Source organism: Triticum aestivum, chromosome 4A (genome assembly GCF_018294505.1).
Source record: "Triticum aestivum cultivar Chinese Spring chromosome 4A, IWGSC CS RefSeq v2.1, whole genome shotgun sequence".
NCBI classification, from domain to species: Eukaryota; Viridiplantae; Streptophyta; class Magnoliopsida; order Poales; family Poaceae; genus Triticum; species Triticum aestivum.
This window is the reverse complement of record NC_057803.1, coordinates 282,491,977-282,515,031: the sequence shown is the minus strand read 5'-3', so window position 1 is coordinate 282,515,031 and position 23,055 is coordinate 282,491,977.

Below are 23,055 nucleotides of genomic sequence, written 5' to 3'. Positions count from 1 at the left end.
TTCATCTTCTATACCATGCCATGATTACATAGAACCAAATATGCTTTATTTTGAATCTTCTCAAAATTCTCCATGTGATGTTTCCACTAATGCTCATGAGGAGACCCCCATAGTTTCCTCATACATATTAGGAGATTTTGATGTATTCCATACTTTGCATGATTCCCATAATTGCTTGCACCATATGCATTCCATGAATAACAATGCTCTACATACTTCTCATGATGCATTACACAATTTGAGTCTCCATTATGCTATACATAATAACAAACCTATCATGATGGATGACATGTTTCTATATCATGCATATCATTTATTTGAGCATTGGATATTTCGTGCTAACCAACACAAGGACGTGCGCATCATGATGGATGATGTGTACATATACCATGCACACACAATTTTCCCTTTTTCTTTGTTTTGTGTAGGTACTCACGTATACTCGTCAACCTCTCAATCCCAAGAGTTGACGAAACGAGCTCTTGAGAGCAAAGAAGACTTGGGATCATGTGGATTGTCCTTCCCACCATTCCCTTCGCACAACGACTTCACGCATTCCTTTTACTTGGCTCTCACACGACTTTGGGCTATTTACCATTTGTCACCTTATGCCCATTATATCGTGTTCACTTTGCATGTTATGCCTATTTCAATGTCCTTGCCATGCAATTGTGACCCTTGCTTGCACTTACATGTGATTCACCACTTTACTACTCATAAGTGTGTTTGCATGCTTGGTGGAGATCCTTGTTTCTATTTCCATGTTTATCATGTGCCTCATGCTATTGATGCTTGTTGTGTTGGGAGAGTCATGATGTTTCATTGCTATTTACATAGGACTTCTTGTCAATACCATGAACCTACTTTACTCATATCTTCCTTTCATGCTTCTGCTATGTCATGTGAATTATTCATGCACACTATTTGCACCCATGACATGCTTGCCATGATCCCTTCTAGTACGTTGCATCTTTGTACTACTAGCTTGCTTGACTTAATCACTATGATATCTTGCTTTGTCGCATCACCCATGTTCCACCGCTTTCTTGGGTTGATGACATATATGCTCTTGCCTCGCACATGATTTGTCTTGATCATTGTCTCTTGTCTCCATTAGTTGCATCCCTCATATCACCTTGTATTGAATACCAACTTGCTATGCTTATTGATCATGGAGACTTGGACATATTCCATGTGATGCATGCTTGTTTGATTGAGCCTATTGTATTTGGTTGTTCTCACATCATATGCCTCCATACTATGAAATGATCCCTTGTCCTTTCTTATGATGAGCATGATGCATACACTTGTTGGGTATCTTACCACACGAATGAGAGGTTTTGCACTTTTGCTAACCTCATTTGTTTTTTTGAGTGTTTGTCATGTTCTTTCATTTTGAAGGATTCACAAGCTGGTACCATCACGAGACAACTTGGTCATGTGAAGGTGTACATGATGTGCGACACCAACATTTTCGAGAAACTACTAAAGGTGAACCCATTCCCTTTGAGCCATCCTCAAATATGCATATTGGATGGGTCACTCTTTCATTGTTGTCTCCTTCTTGTTGTCTACATGATACATCTCGCGAACGGAGGAGCGACATTGGAGATTGGCTCTATGGACCTTCAAATTGAGGAGCGCTCAGACTTATTGGATGCACCTTCGAACCTCCACTCATGCCACGACATCGAGCATCGGTACATAATCACTCCTTTGACACATTACACCAAGACATACATATTTGTTGATGGTGCTCACACATGTCATGCTCGATGGACATATCATACTCACCATAAGTTTGCACCCCATGCATGGATTGACTCACATTATGATCGCCTTGTTGCATCTTGTATTCCCATGTCATCCATGATATATGAGCTTGTGCATTTCCTTTGCAAATTTGTTGTGATCTTCCTTGATGGCACATTCATACATCATGATCATATTGCCTACCATCAACTGCATGATAACTTATTCATATTGAGCATAAATTGCCATATTCATGCTATTGATAAACCGTCTCACTATAACATCATTTTGCACCGTGGTTGTATTGATCATATTCCAAACACATTTGGGCGCACAATGAATGATTTTGCTCCCATGAACGCTTTGCATACCATTCTCTATCATCTTGATAAGCTTCATGTGCTTTGTCACGAACAATCTTGCCATACGGACTCATGTTTACTTGATGGACACCTTGTGTGTGCTAACCATTTTATTTCCGAATGTCGTTTGTGTTTGCTCTTTTTGCATGTATACCCCTCTGGTGACACCTTGGAGTACTTGGATTGCGCCATGTTTTCCAATCCGTCCAACTACAAGTCCGTCCACGACAACCGTTTCCATGATGATGAGGTTTTTGATCCGAGGTCGAATCTTTCCCAAGGGAGGGTAGATGATGCAGAGCATCCTACGATCATCCCCATGTACACTGCGACTTCTCCCCAAACCCCAAGTGCCCTCATGTTGAGACCTCAAGCATACACCATTGGACACAAGGTGAACTCACTCCTTTCCGAACCTTCCCTTTCCGCATGTAAGACATGGATGCTACTTCAAGCGCGGACCTTGTTCATACTCAGGTACACCCGAGGAGACCATGGAGAACCCAAGGACCAAGGCCAAGCATGCGCGAAGGCAAGGGAAGGAGAAGGAAGAAGAGCCAGCTGCTACAGGCCCCGGACATCCGGCCCCAGCCCGGACATCCGGACTGGCCCGGACATCGTCCCGACCCCGGAAATCCGGCGCCCATCATAGAATGCACCCGAAGCTGAACCCCGTCAGCCTAGACATCCGTCTCTTCTCGAGTCGCCAGACATCCGGCCCCCATCCCAGACATCCGGACCCCACCTATCCAGAGAGCTCCGAGACCGGCCAATCTAGCTCGGACATCCGTCACCTCACGAAGGCCCGGACATCCACCCCCCTGCCTGCGTGAAGCGCATCTGGGCCGAGGCCCATGTACCCCTTCGCCCCTTAGACTATATATACTCCCCCTCAACAAATGTTTTAGGGTTAGCAAAGTAGTAGCTCATTTAGAGACAGAGCTTTGCTCATCCATTACGGATCTACTCCACGAGAGAGACCGCGAACCCTCTTCGGAGAAGATCCCCTTGGATTCAAGACCCCCTCTTGGGTGGCCCCCTTCAATACCTCCTCATGGAGATGAACCTTACCTTTTATCTTTGCATTTGTTGTTCATGTACCTTGTGGATCTTGTGTGTTTGATTGTCTAGTGGATATGTGATTGGACTTGTTCTTGAGTGTTTCCCCTTGTGATTTCTCTTCGTTCTTCCCCGTGTTCTTCGTGTTCTTAGTTGGGATCTGCTCCTTTCATGAAAGATCGGCCATCTAGGGTTCCACCCTACATCACCATGTTTCACGAAATGGAGGGGATCCCGCGAAGAACACTGATACGTCTCCAACGTATCTATAATTTTTGATTGTTCCATGCTATTATATTATCCATCTAGGATGTTTTATATGAACTTATATGCTATTTTATATGATTTTTGGGACTAACCTATTAACCTAGAGCCTAGTGCCAGTTTCTGTTTTTTCCTTGTTTTTGAGTATTGCAGAAAAGGAAAACCAAATGGAGTCCAATTGACCTGAAAATTTACGGAGATAATTCTTGGACCAGAAGAAGCCCACAGAGTACCAAAGATGGGCCAGCAGAGTCCCGAGGCACCCACAAGGGTGGGGGTGCGCCCTACCCCTTGGGCGCGCCCCCTACCTCATGGCCGCCTCGGGGACCCCCTGACTTGTTCCCGACTCCAACACCTCTTATATATACCCAAACTTCCAGAAAGAAACCTAGATCGGGAGTTCCACCGCCGCAAGCCTCTGTATCCACCGAAAACCAATCTAGACCCGTTCCAGCACCCTGCCGGAGGGGGAATCCCTCTCTGATGGCCATCTTCATCATCCCGACGCTCTCCATGATGAGGAGGGAGTAGTTCACCCTTGGGGCTGAGGGTATGCACTAGTAGCTATGTGTTTGATCTCTCTCTCTCTCTCTCTCGTGTTCTTGATTCGCACGATCTTGATGTATCGCGAGCTTTGCTACTATTATTGGATCTTATGATGTTTCTCCCCCTCTACTCTCTTGTAATGGATTGAGTTTTCCCTTCGAAGTTATCTTATCGGATTGAGTCTTTAAGGATTTGAGAACACTTGATGTATGTCTTGCATGTGCTTATCTGTGGTGACAATGGGATATTCACGTGATCCACTTGATGTATGTTTTGGCGATCAACTTGCGAGTTCCATGACCTCGTGAACTTATGCATAGGGGTTGGCACACGGTTTTGTCTTGACTCTCCGATAGAAACTTTGGGGCACTCTTTGAAGTTTTTTGTGTTGGTTGAATAGATGAATCTGAGATTGTGTGATGCATATCGTATAATCATACCCATAGATACTTGAGGTGACATTGGAGTATCTACGTGACATTAGGGTTTTGGTTGATTTGTGTCTTAAGGTGTTATTCTAGTACAAACTCTAGGATAGATTGAACAGAAAGAATAGCTTCGTGTTATTTTACTACGGACTCTTGAATAGATCGACCAGAAAGGATAACTTTGAGGTGGTTTCATACCCTACAATAATCTCTTTGTTTGTTCTCCGCTATTAGTGACTTTGGAGTGACTCTTTGTTGCATTTTGAGGGATAGTTATATGATCCAATTAGGTTATTATTGTTGAGAGAACTTGCACTAGTGAAAGTATGAACCCTAGGCCTTGTTTCAACGCATTGCAATACCGTTTTCGCTCACTTTTATCATTGGTTACCTTGCTGTTTTTATATTTTCAGATTACAAAAACCTATATCTACCATCCATATTGCACTTGTATCACCATCTCTTCGCTAAAATAGTGCACCTATACAATTTACCATTGTATTGGGTGTGTTGGGGACACAAGAGACTCTTTGTTATTTGGTTGCAGGGTTGTTTGAGAGAGACCATCTTCATCCTACGCCTCCCACAGATTAATAAACCTTAGGTCATCCACTTGAGGAAAATTTTCTACTGTCCTACAAACCTCTGCACTTGGAGGCCCAACAACGTCTACAAGAAGAAGGTTGTGTAGTAGACATCAAGCTCTTTTCTGGCGCCATTGCCGGGGAGGTTAGCGCTTGAAGGTATATCTTTAGATCTTGTAATCGAATATTAATTTTAGTTTCTTGTTCTATCACTAGTTTAGTCTATAAAAGAAAACTACAAAAATGGAATTAAGGGTACCTCATATGCTTCATATTTTTAATATCTTTCATTAAAAATAAGGATTCCGATAATTGTGCCAAAATGCTAGAAGAAGAATGCATTAAAATGTTTGGCACTAAATATTTGAATGATGAGCATGATTGCAATGTTGTTAGTACGTACTCTTTGAATATCCATAGTACTAATGATGATTGCACTAGTCATTATCAAAATGTCTCTTATAAGCATGCCAATTTTTGTGGAGTGCATAGGGTTTGCAAGTACACACCAAATAGGGAAGATAGATTTTGCAAGAGGCACACGTATTTAGAAACTAAATGGTTGCAAGAAAGCCTAGATGTTTGTGCTACAAATTTAAATTTTCTTAGCCATCCTTGTGAACTTTGCAATGAACGTGGTCATTTAAATATCTAATGCAAATTGTTTCATGATCGAATCGTGTCCAGAAATTGTGATGACTTGATTTCCCTTGCACATCATAATGAGCTTAGTTTGCTTCTGGGTTATGAAGAAATGATACGTATAACTAATTATATTCCAGAATTTGCCCTTGAGACTGTTCTTGATTTTGATCTAGAGGAAATTTATATGTATTGTGCGGTGATTTGCATTGAAAATCCTTATATTGCCAATTGCATAAAGACAAGAAAACAAATATAAGATTAAGAGAATACTAATGAAAGGGAAGAGACTTCCCAATATCCTCTTATTATTTCTTATGGTGAATCAGGTAACGAGGAGGAGCCTTCTATTTAACCAATCTCATTAATAAGGAGCTCCAAAAAGAGGATTAAACCCACACATGATGTGAAGAAGAGAAAGAAAAGATGGAGAAGCAAAGGTAAAAAGGTATCGCTCCCAAATGATGTTGCTCCTATTACTCATTTTGATGATGATAATTGTTATACTATTGGTGCTATCCATACTATTAATGATGAGAGTGATTATGCATATGATATGAAAAGGCCCAAGCTTAGGGATGCTATGTTGGATGAGAATGACATGTTTGAGAATGTATTTGCTGCAATTAATGTTTGTCCCAAGCTTGGGGATGCTATGTTTAATGAAGATAATATTTTTAGTCTCCCAAGTTTTGATGAGCAAATTTATTATGATGATAGCATGCCTCCTATTTGTGATGATTATTGTGATGACACTTATGCTATAAAAAGTAGTGATGATTATATTTATAAAACTTGTCATGATTATGATTACCCTTCTTCTGAACATTACACTTTTAATGTGGAAACAATTTATAGTATTCAAGTTTCTTATGATACTCCCACTAATCCGAATGAGAAGAATTTTGCTTGTGGAGAATAGTAAATTTTCTATGCTTGTAGATCATGAAAAGAATGCTTTATGTGATAGTTATATTGTTGAATTCATTCATGATGCTACTGGAAATTATTATGAGGTAGGAATATATGCTCGTAGGAATTGCAATAATATCAAGTTTCCTCTGTATGTGCTTAAAATCTTGAAGTTATGCTTGCTTTGCTTTCCTATGCTAGTTGATTCTTGTTCCCATAAATTGTTTGCTCACAAAATCCCTATGCATAGGAAGTGGGTTAGACTTAAATGTACTAGTCATATTCTTCATGATGCTCCCGGTATGTTTGAATTCTTATCTTTTATGTGAGCATCATTGAAATCATCATGCCTAGCTTGGGGCGTTAAACGATAGCGCTTGTTGGGAGGCAACCCAATTTTATTTTTGTTCCTTGCTTTTTGTTCCTGTTTAGTAATAAATAAATCATATATCCTATGTTATGATTGTGTTTTTTATGTTTTAATTAGTGTTTGTGCCAAGTAAAGCCTTTAGGATCTTCTTGGGTGATTGTTATTTGATCTTGCTGTAAAAAACAGAAAGTATGCGCTCACGAAAATATTTTTTATTTTTTACCAGAGAGTTATAAAATACCAATTCCAACTGCAGTAGATCAATATACAAATTGCTTAGTACTTCCTAATTTATCAGGATTTTTATGGTTACATATGTATTCGAAACCTACAGATTACTACAGACTATTCTGTTTTTGACAGATTCTGTTTTCTATGTGTTGTTTGCTTATTTTGATGAATCTAGGAGTAGTATCGGAGGGTATGAACCATAGAGAAGTTGGATTACAGTAGATATTACACCAATATGTATTTAAAATGAGTTCACAACAGTACCAAAAGTGGTGATTTATTTTCTTATACTAATGGAGCTCATGAGATTTTCTATTGAGTTTTGTGTTGTGAAGTTTTCAAGTTTTGGGTAAAGATTCGATGGACTATGGAATAAGGAGTGGCAAGAGCCTAAGATTGGGGATGCCTAAGGCACCCCAAGGTAAAATTCAAGGACAACCAAGAGCCTAAGCTTGGGGATGCCCTGGATGGCACCCCCTCTTTCGTCTTTGTTCATCGGTAACTTTACTTGAGGCTATATTTTTATTCACCACATGATATATGTTTTACTTGGAGCGTCATTTTATTTTCTTTTGTTTTTCTTGCTATTTGAATAAATTATGAAGATCTGAAATTCTTAAATATTAGAGAGTCTTCACATAGTTGCATAATTATTCGACTACTCATTGATCTTCACTTATATCTTTCAGAGTAGTTTGTCATTTGCTCTAGTGCTTCACTTATATCCTTTTAGAGCACGGTGGTGGTTTTATTTTATAGAAATTATTGATTTCTCATGCTTCACTTATATTATTTTGAGAGTATTTTATAACATCATGGTAGTTTGCTTTGGTTATGAAATTAGTCCTAATATGATAGGCATCCAACATGGATATAATAAAAACTTTCATATAAAGTGCATTGAATACTATGTGAAGTTTGATTCCTTATGATTGTTTTGAGATATGAGGATGGTAATATTAGAGTCATGCTATTGAGTAGTTGTGAATTTGAGAGATACTTGTGTTAAAGTTTATGATTCCCGTAGCATGCACGTATGGTGAATCGTTATGTGATGAAGTCGAAGCATGATTTATTTTTTGATTGTCTTATGAGTGGCGGTCGGGGACGAGTGAGGGAGTCCTGGATTAGGGGGTGTCCAGGTAGCCGGACTATACCTTCAGCCGGACTCCAGGACTATGAAGATACAAGATTGAAGACTTCGTCCCGTGTTCGGATGGGACTTTCCTTGGCGTGGAAGGAAAGCTTGGCGATGCGGATATTTAGATCTCCTACCATTGTAACCAACTTTATGTAACCCTAACCCTCTCCGGTGTCTATATAAACCGGAGGGTTTTAGTCCGTAGGACAACTTCATCATACAACAATCATACCATAGGCTAGCTTTTAGGGTTTAGCCTCCTTGATCTCGTGGTAGATCTACTCTTGTACTACCCATATCATCAATATAAATCAAGCAGGACGTAGGGTTTTACCTCCATCAAGAGGGCCCGAACCTGGGTAAAACATCGTGTTCCTTGCCTCCTGTTACCATCCGGCCTAGACGCACAGTTCGGGACCCCCTACCCGAGATCCGCCGGTTTTGACACCGACATTGGTTCTTTCATTGAGAGTTCCTCTGTGCCGTCGCAATCAGGAAGGATGCCTGTTCCCGTCTTTAAAGACGGAGCCGTTACTAAGGGAGCCTTGGCTATCGGCCAAACTCTCCAGCTAGGTGGTTTTCTCATGACCGCCTGTTCGGCCGTTGCGCCGACGGTGACCTCTCGGGTCATCAAAAGCAATCTTCACGTCAGCTCGGAACTCGTCGAGCAGTTAGATCCAATGGAGCTCTCTTCCGTCAACGAGCTCTTGGATCGCATCGCCGCCTTGGGGGTCACTACGGATTATGACCAGGTTGGGCTTAAACCCGATCTAAGAGAAATTAATTCTCCCCAAGTCACCCATCATGTTGCCGCGGTAGAGGCACAGTGCGGCAACTCTTCATCTATCTTAAGGACTAGCTATGTCCGGATTCCCGATCCCTCCAAGCCGGATACCCGCGGAGGGGAGGATGTAACTCAAGACCTGAACTTAGAATTAGGCAACGGGCTAGATTCACTGGACAACATCCAAGAATTCAAACTTCAGAGTTCGGAAACTCCTTGGCCTCTGGGTCTTAGATTGGGTGAAGTTCCAGATTTAATTCCACCCACCCACCCGAACATAAGCGATCTATCCCAAATCAGGCAAAAGCCCGAAGAAACAGTACATCATTACTAGGTAAGGTTCCTCCTGGTTATGAACAGGATAAAGGACTACCGCGAGGAAGACGCAATCTCAATCTTTTACAATAATTGCACAGACAAGGGAATCCTCAACGCCACAGGTCGTCGTGATATTACACACTTCTCTGACTTGGCGTCCATAGTACAAAAGTACTGTGCGATGGAAAGCGCCCGGAAAACTGAAACTAAATTTTGGGACAATCCGGCCCTGAATAGAAACCTCGTCTGAAATAAAAGGGTGCATTAGACACCCGGGGTAAAAACCAAAAAACCAAAACCCCTCTACAGGGCATGGAACTGTACTGGAGGGATGGCTTAATGGACCCTGTAAAATTCATAGTACAGAGGACGCCACACCAACTCATAGCCTTAGAGCATGTTGGATACTCTGGCAGGTGGCCAAAAGGGGCGAAGATCTCCTAATGTTGGAGGCCGCAGAAAACCACCTCAGGGACTCCAGTATAGTCTTAACAGTCTTCGAGACTTTCGCATCAAATAATATGCGAAAAAGAACACTCCGCAGCCTCGCCGAAGTCTATCAAGTAGCAACAATAAACCCATGGAGTGACACGGCTATTACTTTTAATGCCAGTGATGAACCTAAAATCCGAACAGCTCGAGCACCAGCCGCATTGGTACTCATGGACGGAGGCAGCAGATTGAACCTCATTTATGAGGAAACCCTTCAAAAAATGGAAATAGACTGGAACCGCATTGAGCGAAGCAGCACAACCTTTAGAGGAATAATCCCCAGTCGGGAAGCGTGCTGTGCAGGAAAAATCACACTAGATGTGGTGTTTGGCACGCCGGATAATTATAGGTCCGAAGAGGTCACATTCCAAATGGCCCCATTCAGTAGCGGATACCACGCTCTGCTGGGACGGGAAGCATTTACAATCTTCCAAGCAATACCCCATTACGGGTACATGATGCTCAAGATGCCCGGGCCGAACGGAATCATCACTCTCGCTAGTGATCCGGACATAGCACTCCACGTCGAAAACAAGACAGCCGCATTGGCCCTTGAGGCACTGTCCGAAGCCCTAGCGGCTGAGGAACTGACTACGCTGCGCTCCACGATAAACAGGGACAATGTGATACTCGATAAAAGATCCAAGTCCACCTCCTTTAAACCAGCGGATGAAATAGTCAAATTCCAGGTCCATCCAACGGACCCCAATAAAACAGCTTCCATCGGGGCACGATTAAACCCCGATGTAGACGTCGTACTGCGAGAATTCCTATGGGAGAACTGGGACATTTTTGCCTGGCACCCTTCAGACATGCCAGGAATCCCACGCAGGCTGGCAGAACACAGCTTAAATATCCTAAAAGGATTCAAACCTGTCAAACAAGCCCTTCGGCGTTTCTCTGAGCCCAAGAGACAGGCAACGGGAGAGGAGCTAGCCAAACTATTGGAGTCCGGATTCATCAGAGATATAAAACATCCGGACTGGCTAGCAAACTTGGTGATGGTACCAAAGAAGGACAAATCCTGGCGCCTGTGCATTGACTTCAAAGACCTTAACAAGGCTTGCCCAAAGGATCCCTTCCCCCTCCCCTGCATCGATCAAATTATCGACGCCACTACAGGACACGATTCGTTGTGCTTCCTCGACGCATACTCCGGTTACCATCAAATCAAGATGGCCGAGTCAGACCAAGCCACAACGGCATTCATCACCCCATACGGCCCATTCTGCTTCAACACAATGCCTTTCGGGCTCAAAAACGTCGGTGCAACATATCAGCGCATGATTCAGACATGTCTGGCAAACCAGATCTGCAAAACAGTAGAGGCATACGTGGATGACGTGGTCGTAAAAACAAGACATGTCGAATCTCTAGTAGATGACTTGAGGCTTACATTTGACAACCTCCGAGCATATGACATCAAGCTAAATCCGGAAAAATGCGTTTTCGGCGTTCCAGCCGGAAAGCTCTTAGGCTTCATTGTATCCGGTAGAGGAATCGAAGCAAATCCAGCCAAGATCCGAGCTTTGCCACAATTGGATATCCCAAAGGACCTCAAACAAATACAAAAATTAACCGGATGCTTGGCGGCTCTAAGCCGCTTTATCTCCCGGTTGAGAGAAAAGGTGCTACCCCTCTATCGCCTCCTTCGGCGCACCGAACACTTCAAGTGGATGGATGCCGCCACGGCCGGACTCGAGGAAATAAAAGCCATATTGGCAACAAACCCCGTCTTGGCTGCACCAAACATCGGCGAACCAATGCTATTGTACATTGCAGCAACCCATCAAGTTGTCAGCGCAGTACTCGTTGTCGAGCGGGAAACGGACGGACACAAATTCCCCCTTCAAAAGCCAGTTTACTATGTGTCCACTGTCCTCACCCCATGCAAATCACGGTACCCACATTATCAAAAGATTGCATATGCGGTATTCATGGCATCCCGGAAGCTACGACACTACTTTCAAGAGTGTTCAATCACACTAGCATCGGAAGTACCACTCAACGATATTATAAACAACCGTGATGCAACGGGCCGGATTGCAAAATGGGCCATCGAGCTCCTCCCGTTCGACATAACTTATAGGCCACGGCGAGCTATCAAGTCCCAAGTTTTGGCTGACTTCGTCGTAGAATGGACGAAGGCCGAACTCCCTAAAGAGTACGGCACATATTCAAACTGGATCATGCACTTCGATAGTTCCAAAATGTTGGCCGGACTAGGGGCCAGCGTCGTTTTAACGTCCCCCACAGAAGACACAGTTCAATATGTACTCCAGATTATGTACACGGACTCCAACAATGCAGCCAAATATGAGGCCCTTTTACATGGTCTCCAGGTGGCAGTATCCATGGGCATTCAACGCCTAGAGGTGCGCGGGGATTCGAACCTCGCGATATCCCAAATAAATGGAGACTTCGATGCCAAGGATCCAAAAATGGCAGCTTACCGCAACGCCGTCCTCAAAATGTCAGCTCGGTTTGAGGGGCTCTAATTTCACCATATAGCCCGAGAAAACAATCAGGCGGCAGACGTCCTGGCACGCATCGGCGCAAAACGCGATGCGGTCCCCCCCAACATCTTCCTGGAAAGGCTGTTCAAGCCATCCGTAGTATTGGAAGGGGAACATGGCAATATTAGCCTGGACCCAACCGCACTGTCCGACGCCGAACAATCTGACATAATCGGAGGCTCTGCCAATGAAATCACAACCTCAGCCCACGTACTAATGGCTGTTATCGCCCCGTGGACAGAACCATTCCTAGCCTACCTTACTAGGCAGGAACTCCCAGAGGACCAAAACGAGGCACGCTGTATAGTGCGGCGATCTAAAGCCTATAAAGTCCATGAGGGAGAACTTTACAAGAAAAGCACTACCGGAGTCCTTCAAAGGTGCATCTCCAAAGAGGAAGGGCGGAAGATGCTGGCTGAAATTCATGCCAGACTCGATGGCCATCACGCCACAGCTCAGTCCCTTGTAAGCAAGGCTTTCCGTACAGGCTTTTATTGGCCGACGGCCCGGGCGGACGCTCAGGACTTGGTCCAACGATGCGCCGGTTGCCAGCTTTTTGCAAACCAAAGCCATATGCCACCCACCGCCCTCCAAACTATCCCCATCACTTGGCCTTTCACGGTCTAGGGGCTTGACATGGTGGGACCCCTTAAAGGCGGAACCCACAAGAAAAAATACTTATTGGTCATGGTGGATAAGTTCACCAAATGGATAGAAGCCAAGCCTGTTAAGACGGCCGAATCCAGACCTGTGATAGACTTTATATCCGGGGTCGTACACCATTATGGTGTCCCCCCACAGCATCATCACCGATAACGGCATGAACTTTACGGCCGATGAGGTAAAACTCTGGTGCAAAAACATGGGCATCAAGCTCGATTATGCTTCCGTCTATCACCCACAAACTAACGGTCAGGCCGAACGTGCAAATGGTCTCATCATGAGCGGCATCAAACCCAGATTAGTGCGGTCCCTCAAGGAATCTAACACGCACTGGGTAGAGGAGCTCGACTCTGTACTCTGGGGGCTGCGGACCATGCCGAATCGCACCACCGGATACGCACCATTTTTTATGGTGTACGGCGCAGAGGCAGTCTTGCGCTACGACATAATCCATAACTCACCTCGAGTGCGCATGTACGAAGAAAGGGAAGCCGAGCTCGATCGGCAGGATGGTTTGGATGCCTTAGAGGAGGAGCGCGATGTGGCAAAAGCCCGTTCCGCATTCTATCAACAGCAGGCTCGAAGATATCAAAGCAGAGAAGTGCGGGCCAAAAACTACAACGTTGGCGAATTAGTTCTACGCTTGCCGGACAAGAAAAAGGACAAGCTAAAGCCCAAGTGGGAAGGTCCCTTCATAATCGACCAAGTCCTGACTGGTGGAGCATACCGCCTGCGAGATGCGCCGGATAACCGACTCGAGCCGAACCCATGGAACGTAGCCCGTCTCCGAAGATTCTGCGGCTAGCGCCGGACTCTGTGTTTGTCTCCTTCCTCTGTCCATTTTTTACATTTTTTGTCTTACATTTCCCTCCTTCCCCTCTTTTCTTTCATAGCCCTTAAAGGCTCCTCAAGTGACGTGCTACTCGCGCTCATTAAACCTGGGGGCTTCTTTAACATAAGCTTATTTATACGGGCTTCACGCCCACCACATGTGTCAAACTTCCGCATGTACCTTTTCTTCACCATTATATGCATCAATATGACTTAAGTTTTGGGCAAGCTGGGTTGCCTGGCTCCTGTGCTTACCCCTATGTTCCCAATTGTTCGGCTAGGTGGTAAAGGGAGCACCTCTGCGATTGTTACTGCCGGATCAGCCGGATGTGTACCTCAGACTGGGTGAAGCCGAAAGCTAGCGTTCTTAAGGGAATATTCGGTCGGTGAATTAAAAGATGACCTTTTTTACTTATTTATATATATGCCCCCAGATGATTTTCCTGCGTTTGCAGTCCGGACATGCACTTTAGGGCATGCCTCCCAGAGAAAGGATCCCCTAACGGAACTATTCTCTCTGGAAGATGTTTCTCACTAACCATGTAATATAACATAACTAGTTGGGCACTTGTTTGATAAAGCACTAATGACCCCTACGCCTGGTCTCCATGCATACCCCGGTTCTTACATAACCGGTAGGGTATTCGGACACACTCCGGACCGTCAGGTCCTAAGGTTGAAGCGAAAATGTCGGCAACGACAAACGATCTACAATCCGGCTAGAAGGCATTACACATGTCAATTAAAAATTACATAGTCACTCTGACTGATTGTATTCCTCTTCAATACCATCTAACAGGCTGTCTAACTTACAGTCCTGCTGGGAATACTTTGCGGCCAATTCTACTTGGCCGTACACTAAGCTTACAGGGATCTCCTTCCCGTCAGGCCCCACAGGTCCGACCTCGGCCATGTGGTTTGGGTCAGACTTCGTGTACCGCGTCTTCACCATGGCCCAGGCCTCCCTAGCGCCTTGTCGGCAGGCCGATATTTTCCACAACCGGAAGCGCCGGCGAGCTCCCTTAAGCTTCTCCGAAAGATTTCCAAGGCCCTCGGGCATGGAGTGGGAAGGCCATAAGGCTTGGGCAACGCCTCACATCGCCTGCCGAACTCGCTCGTGCACTTGCGAGAGCTTGGGAAGAAGGTCACCCATAGAACCGGGCATCTCCTTTGCAGGACGATCCGTTAGAATACCTACAGACATTACTCTGTTAGTCGACTTCCTCGCCGAACTCTTTTCTTTCAAAGATTCGCTTAAGCACTTACTAAATATGCCGCATCGAAGCCGCTGATTCTCCTTAGTAGAGTCCGACATCTGGCCACGAACATCTTTAAGTTCAACATCCAGCTTGGTGTTGGCATCCTGAAGATCATTCTTCTCCCGCCTCACCCTTGTCAACATACTCTCACCGGCCTTTAGCCGGCGCAAGAGTTGTTGCCTCTCCGGATCTAGTCCGGCGCCATCTGCAATATGATTTGTCAGATTTACACCCACGCCGCACTTTGCAAGATACTAATCTTTCGAAGTGTATCCTACCAGAGGGGGTCTCTTTGGTCTCCCCTGCCACGGCTAGTGCGGCCTCCAGTTGGGCTTTGCACTCTTCCAGCTCCTGGGACAGTACGGTATTCTTCTCTGTAAGAACCTGCATAACAAATGATCCTTAAATCAGTTACCCTAACTGTTTCAAGTCTCGGGGGCTACTGGTATATATACATTTACCAAAAATTTCTTACCCGTATGTCTTTTACATATTGCTCCGTGGCTCTGGCTAAACCATTTTGAGTGGCACAGAGATACGCATCTCCCGAATTGAAGGCATCTAATGCCTCTTGGGAGAAACAAGCATCGCGAAGAACTGTCCAGCGACGCCTGTGGTTCCTGGCACTCTCCACCTCGGAATATGTGGCAGACAGCCTGTCCGCATCCTCTGTCGGAGGAGCGTCCGGTGCATGATGAAGCTATGTACCTAGGGTAGGATCATGGACCTGTCCTAACTGCCCTACCCAAGGACATCTCTAGAAGAAATCACCTTTCAATCGACTTGGAGGTGTTCCACTCTATAGACTCGAAGACGCTCGACCAAGAAGCAATCACTCGACCAAGATCCAACCACTTGACGACCAAGAGACCTGAAGTCACTCCGCACGCTAACGGTCAGTCATTAAGTAGCTTTTCTGGTCATCATAACACTTTATTACTAGCGTTACCAGTAACGCCCTGCCTTAATGTACATTGAACCCTTTGTAACGTGGGCTGGCCGGGGTCCTGGCGCACTCTATATAAGCCACCCCCTCCTCCGAGACAAGGGTTCGCACCTCTGTAACCCATATTCATATAATCCAGTCGACCGCCTCCGGGCTCCGAGACGTAGGGCTATTACTTCCTCCGAGAAGGGCCTGAACTCGTAAACCTTGCATGCTTACAACTTCTCCACAGCTAAGATCTTGCCTCTCCATATTTACCCCCCTACACTACTGTCAGACTTAGAACCACGACAGTTGGCGTCCACCGTGGGGCAGGTGTTTTAGCGTTTGTTGGAGAAATTGCGACTTTTTTCCGACCCGAATCATCATGGTTTTCGGCGGAGTTTCGGTGGAGGGCCGCGAGATCCGTCTCGGTGCGCTCACGTTCATCGTCGACGACTCTGCTTGGCTCCAGGAGGCTCCGCTCGATGTGGACGCACTCCCTGCTCGTGGGGCAACGCACTTTAGCGCGTGCGTCTGCGGCGTTCTCCTGCGGCAACCGTCGACCCCCTATCGGTCGGCTCCTGTGTTGTCCTCACTCCCCGTTTCCCGCCGGTGCAAGCGTTCCGGTCGGTCAAGACTTCAGCGGTGGGTGAGGCACGCGGTGGCGCGTCAGTCGGCCACCCCCAGGTCGCGGCGATCGAGCCTGACGAATACCTCTACGGCCTGTTCGACTGGCTCCGCAGAGACCGCATCCGAGTGCGACAGCAGCGATCCGGCGGCGGAGGTTATGATGGTCGATGGACCGCCCAGTCCTCCCGGTTTTTCCCGTACCAACGGAGGCGCGGGTGGAGGCGACCCGTCGTGTCTCCATGAGGAGTATCTTCCCGAGCCTCTCACATCGCTGCAGAGAGAAGAACTTCGCCGCCGGAACATGGATGCACTGCACAGTCCTATCATTGGAGAGACCCCTGAGGCTCGCGCCTTGGAGGACGCGCGCCTGGCAAACTTGGCCGAGCGCACTCGATTGGAGAACCTCCAGCGAGCACTCGACGAGCATGCACGACAACGGATTCCCGAATCCAGTTGACGTCAGCTCTTCCCACTCCCGCAGGTATATCGAACTCTAGTTCAGAATTTAGCAGCTGCGGCCCGTATAGCGGAGTCGATTCAACCTTCCCAGTCGGAGGCTGGCAGAGGCTTGCTGCAGATCAGAGCGTTACTCCGGGCAGCAGGAGATCAGAATTCCGCTGTTTCTCAGTCACGGAACAGGATTCACAGCAGATTCATTACCGCGAACACAGTCCAGTCGGCTCACAGCCCGAGATCGCCCCCGAGGCGTGAGGGACGTGGAGACCGGCGTGACCAGTATGGGAACCATGAGCAGTACGATCACCGAGTCGATCGTGACGGTCGACGTCGAGTGCCCACGCCTCCCTCGAGGAGCGGGTCGTATGTGCCTCGCCAGGAGGATGACAGGCGCCCTCATAGTGGTGGGCGAAGGATTCCAGTCGACCCCAGAGGGCCAGGCTTTGACCCGAGATCCATTCTCGTCCAGGGGTTGGTCGACAGGAACAGGGCTCACCGAGAAGGTCACGACAGAGATGCACCTACCAGCAGCAGAGTACATGTTTCAGGGCCAGAATGCTTTAGTAGAGCCATCAGGGCCGCTGTGATTCCTCCCAACTTCAGGTTGGCGACTGGAGTCAGTAAGTTCACTGGCGAGTCCAAGCCCGATACTTGGCTTGAAGATTACCGAGTGGCCGTCCAGATCGGCGGCGGCAATGATGAAGTGGCCATGAAGCACCTACCTCTCATGTTGGAGGGCTCGGCCAGAGCGTGGCTGAACCAGTTAGCACCTAGCACCATTTACACTTGGGAGGATCTCTCCCGAGTGTTCGTCACCACATTTGAAGGTACGTGCAAGCGGCCGACAGGGCTGATGGAACTGCGATCTTGTGTACAGAAGCCAAATGAAACTTTGAGGGATTACATCCAGAGGTGGATCACGTTACATCACTCGGTGGAGAATGTGCCTGACCACCAAGCAGTTTGTGCCTTCAAGGAAGGCATCAAGTACAGAGAACTGAATTTGAAATTCGGTCGAACTGGGGATATGTCCCTGAATCGGATGATGGAGATTGCCACCAAGTACGCTAATGGCGAAGATGAAGATCGGCTAAGGAGTGGCAAACTCAAGTCAGTCGCCCAAGAACCCGGGGGCAATTCCAATCGGAAACAGAAGCGGCAAGCCGAGCGGCTCCCGGAGAAGCCTTGGCTTTAACCCAAGGAAAGTTTAAAGGGAAACCTAAAGGGCCTTGGAACCCTAAAAAGTTTAAAGACCAGGACAGAAATGATGTGTTGGACTTGCCATGTCTCGTCCACACAAAGAAAGATGAAGAGGGTAATTTCATTTACCCGAAACATACCACTCGACAGTGTCGACTCTTGATCCAGCAGTTCCAGGGCAAGCAGCCCAAAGGTAAGGAAAAGGAGTCGGACAAGGTCGGGGACAAAGAGGACAGTGACGACGGATACCCTCAAGTCAATTCCACCTTGATGATTTTTAATGATGTTGAGAGCAAAAGTCGACTGAAAGTCATAAATCGAGAGGTGAATATGGTTGCTCCGGTGACACCAAGTTATTTGAAATGGTCCCAGACTGCCATCACGTTCGACCAGTCCGATCACCCAACGCATATTGCCACCCCTGGGAGGCAAGCTCTGGTGGTCGACCCAGTGGTTGAAGGCACTCGACTGACCAAAGTCTTGATGGATGGTGGCAGTGGTTTGAACATATTGTATGCTGAGACATTGAAAGGGATGGGCATTCCGATGTCCAGACTCAGCGCCAGCAACATGAGTTTCCATGGAGTCATTCCTGGGAAGAAGGCTAAATCACTCGGCCAGATTGCTCTTGATGTGGTTTTCGGTGATTCCAAGAATTACCGCAAAGAAAGGTTGACATTTGAAGTTGTAGACTTCCAGAGTGCCTACCATGCTATTTTGGGCAGGCCGGCTTATGCACGCTTCATGGCCCGACCGTGTTATGTGTATCTTAAATTGAAGATGCCTGGCCCCAAAGGTGTGATCACTATTACGGGCAATCGGAAGAAAGCGGAAGAATGTTTTCAGAAAGGTCCGAAGATAGCCGACGCTCAGATGGCAGTGGTGGGGTTGCGGGAATACCAGAAGACTGCAGACCCAAGTGATTTGTTGTGAGCCAAGAAGCCCGCTACAGAGTCAGCTTTTCAGTCGACTGGCGATACAAAGACAGCTCATATCCACCCGACCGACCCCAGCGCTGCTCCAACTCATATCTCGACAACACTCGACTCCAAATAGGAAGAAGCACTCATCCAGTTCCTCCGTGAGAACTGGGACATTTTCGCATGGAAGCCCTCTAACATGCCGGGTGTTCCCAGGGAGCTCGCTGAGCACCGCCTAAGAGTCGACTCAAAAATAAAACCTGTCAAGGAACATCTCCGACGGTCCGCCGTCCAGAAGATAAAGGTCATTGGCGAAGAGGTAGCTCGGCTCTTAGCGGCAGAGTTCATCCGAGAAATCTACCACTCCGAGTGGCTCGCCAACGTTGTCATGGTCCCCAAGAAGGACAAGTCACTTCGCATGTGCATTGACTTTAAACATATCAATTGGGCCTGCCCAAAAGACCATTTTCCTCTCCCCCGCATCGACCAGATAGTCGACTCGACTGCGGGATGTGAGCGACTGTCTTTTTTAGACGCCTATTCCGTGTACCATCAGATCCGTCTGTATGGACCTGACGAGATCAAAACAACTTTCATCACTCCATTCGGGTACTTCTTTTATGTTACCATGCCATTCGCCCTCAAGAATGCCAGAGCCACATTCATGAGGATGATTCAGAAGTGTTTGCTCACCCAAATCAATCGGAATGTGGAGGCGTACATGGATGATATTGTGGTCAAGTCACGGAAGGGTTCCGACCTGCTGACTGACCTTGCTGAAACCTTTGCCAACCTCAGAAGGTTTGATATCAAGCTTAATCCATCAAAATGCACATTCGGGGTTCCTGGCGGAAAGTTACTCGGTTTTCTCGTTTCCGAACGGGGAATCGACGCCAATCCAGAAAAGGTTGGTACTATACTCCGAATGAAAAGTCCTGTGCGAGTGCACGATGTTCAGAAGCTTACTGGTTTCTTGGCCGCCCTAAGTCGATTCATATCTCGTCTCGGTGAAAAGGCATTACCTCTTTACCGATTGATGAAGAAGTCTGACAAGTTCGAGTGGACTCCTGAAGCTGACGCAGCGTTCGCAGAACTCAAAGCTCTGCTCTCCACCCAGCCGGTGCTTGCTGCCCCAATCAGCAAGGAGCCTTTGCTGCTTTACATTGCAGCCACAGGACAAGTCGTCAGTACGGTACTCACGGTCGAGCGGGAAGAACAAGGGAAAACCTTCAAAGTTCAGTGCCCAGTGTATTATATTTCTGAAGTCTTGACCCCATCGAAGCAGAGATATCCTCATTATCAGAAGCTCGTATATGGGATTTATATGACCACAAAGAAAGTTGCCCACTACTTCTCTGATCATTCCATTACAGTCGTCAGCGATGCTCCGTTGTCAAAGATCTTGCATAACAGGGACACAACTGGTCGAGTGGCAAAATGGGCGATTGAACTCCTTCCTCTAGATATCAAGTTTGAGGCAAAGAAAGCTATCAAGTCCCAGGAAATCGCGGATTTCATCACCGAGTGGATTGAACAGCAACTACCGACTCAGGTCCACTCATAGCATTGGACCATGTTCTTTGACGGTTCCAAGATGATAAATGGTTCCGGAGCCGGAGTGGTGTTGGTCTCTCCCAGAGGAGATAAACTCAGATATGTTCTTCAAATCCACTTTGATTCCTCTAACAACGAGGAAGAATACGAAGCACTTTTATATGGGTTGCGCATGGCCATTTCACTCGGTGTCCGTCGCCTCATGGTCTATGGCGACTCAGATTTGGTGATCAATCAAGTGATGAAGGAATGGGATGTAAGAAGTCCAGCCATGACTGGTTATTGCAATGCAGTGAGAAAACTGGAGAAGAAATTCGAGGGGTTAGAGCTTCATCACATACCCCGACTGAAAAATCAAGCAGCTGATGATCTGGCAAAAATAGGTTCCAAAAGAGAAGCCATTCCCAGCAATGTGTTTATGGAACACATCCACACACCATCAGTCCAGGAGGATCCCTTCACTGAAGAGGCCCCGCAGCCAAAAAGTGCCACGGATCCGACTGAAGTCGAAGTACCAGCTGTGGTCGACTTAATCATGGAAGTCCTGGTTATCACTCCCGTCTGGACAGAACCGTACATCGCGTACATCCTAAGGAAAGAACTCCCAGAAGACGAAGAAGAAGCTTGACAGATCGTCCGTCGATCCAAGGCCTTTATAGTCACAAAGGGACAGTTATATAGAGAAAGCGCGACTGGGGTCGGCCAGAAGTGTATTACACCAGAAGAAGGTCAGATGCTCCTTAACAATATTCACTCGGGGACCTGTGGCCATCATGCGTCCTCTTGGACCATTGTGGCTAAAGCATACCGAGCGGGGTTCTACTGGCCAAGAGCCAATGAGATGGCCAAAGAGATAGTCGACAAATGTGAAGGATATCAGTATTACTCCAACATGCCACACAAGCCCGCGTCGGCCCTGAAAACCATTCCACTTGTCTGGCCCTTCGTTGTTTGGGGGTTGGACATGGTTGGACCACTAAGAACAGGCAGGAGCGGCTTCACTCATGTGCTGGTAGCAGTCGACAAGTTCACCAAATGGATTGAGGCCAAGCCTATCAAGAATCTTGATGCTTGCACCGCTATCAGTTTCATCAGAGAGTTGATATTCAGATATGGAGTTCCGCACAACATCATCACCGACAACGGGTCAAACTTCGATTCCGACAAATTCAGGGCCTTTTGCGCCTCTCAGGGCACTCGGGTCGACTATGCTTCGGTCGCTCACCCTTAGTCGAATGGGCAAGCAGAAAGGGCAAATGGCCTAATTCTCAAAGGACTGAAACCCCGATTGATGCATGATCTCAAGCACGCAGCAAGTGCATGGGTCGACGAGCTTCCATCAGTCCTTTGGGGATTGAGGACAACCCCGAATCGATCGACCGGAAGAACCCCATTCTTTCTGGTCTATGGAGCCGAGGCAGTCTTACCGAGTGACCTCCTCCACAACGCTCCCAGAGTCAAGCTCTACTCAGAAGATGAAGCAGAACAAGCCCGGCAGGATGCAGTCGACCTCCTAGAAGAAGAAAGAGAAATGGCCTTGATTCGATCGACCATCTATCAGCAAGACTTGCGTCGATTCCATGCCAGAAACGTGAAGAGCTGAGCCTTCCAAGAAGGAGACTTAGTCCTCCGAGTGGATCAGCAGAAACCACACAAGCTCGCTCCTACTTGGGAACGCCCCTTCATAGTCACCAGAGTCCTCCACAATGGAGCATACCACCTCTACAATGTTGATGGCCAGATTGATGAGCCACGAGCCTGGAATGCGGAGCTACTCCGCCCCTTTTATACTTAAATTCTCACTCGGATGAGATGTAATAAGAAAAACTCCTGAAGTTTATTTATCAAAGACAAGAGCGTTATAATTTTCCCAGTGATTATTATTGTTGTTTTTTTGTTTGCGTAAGAAATCCCCCAGTGGGTGACTTAGCTGCGGATCCGTTTCGCCTAAGTTTGAAAAAATCCTACTGAGTGGAGAGCAATCCTCCCACTCGGGGGCTTAGCTGCAGTCCAGTACTCGCCTAAGTTCTCTCACTTAGAGACTTATCTGCAGTCCGGCACTCGCCTAAGTTTGAAAAAATCCTACCGAGTGGAGAGCAATCCTCCCACTCGGGGGCTTAGCTGCAGTCCAGTACTCGCCTAAGTTCTCTCACTTAGAGACTTAGTTGTAGTCCGGCACTCGCCTAAGTTTGAAAAAATCCTACCGAGTGGAG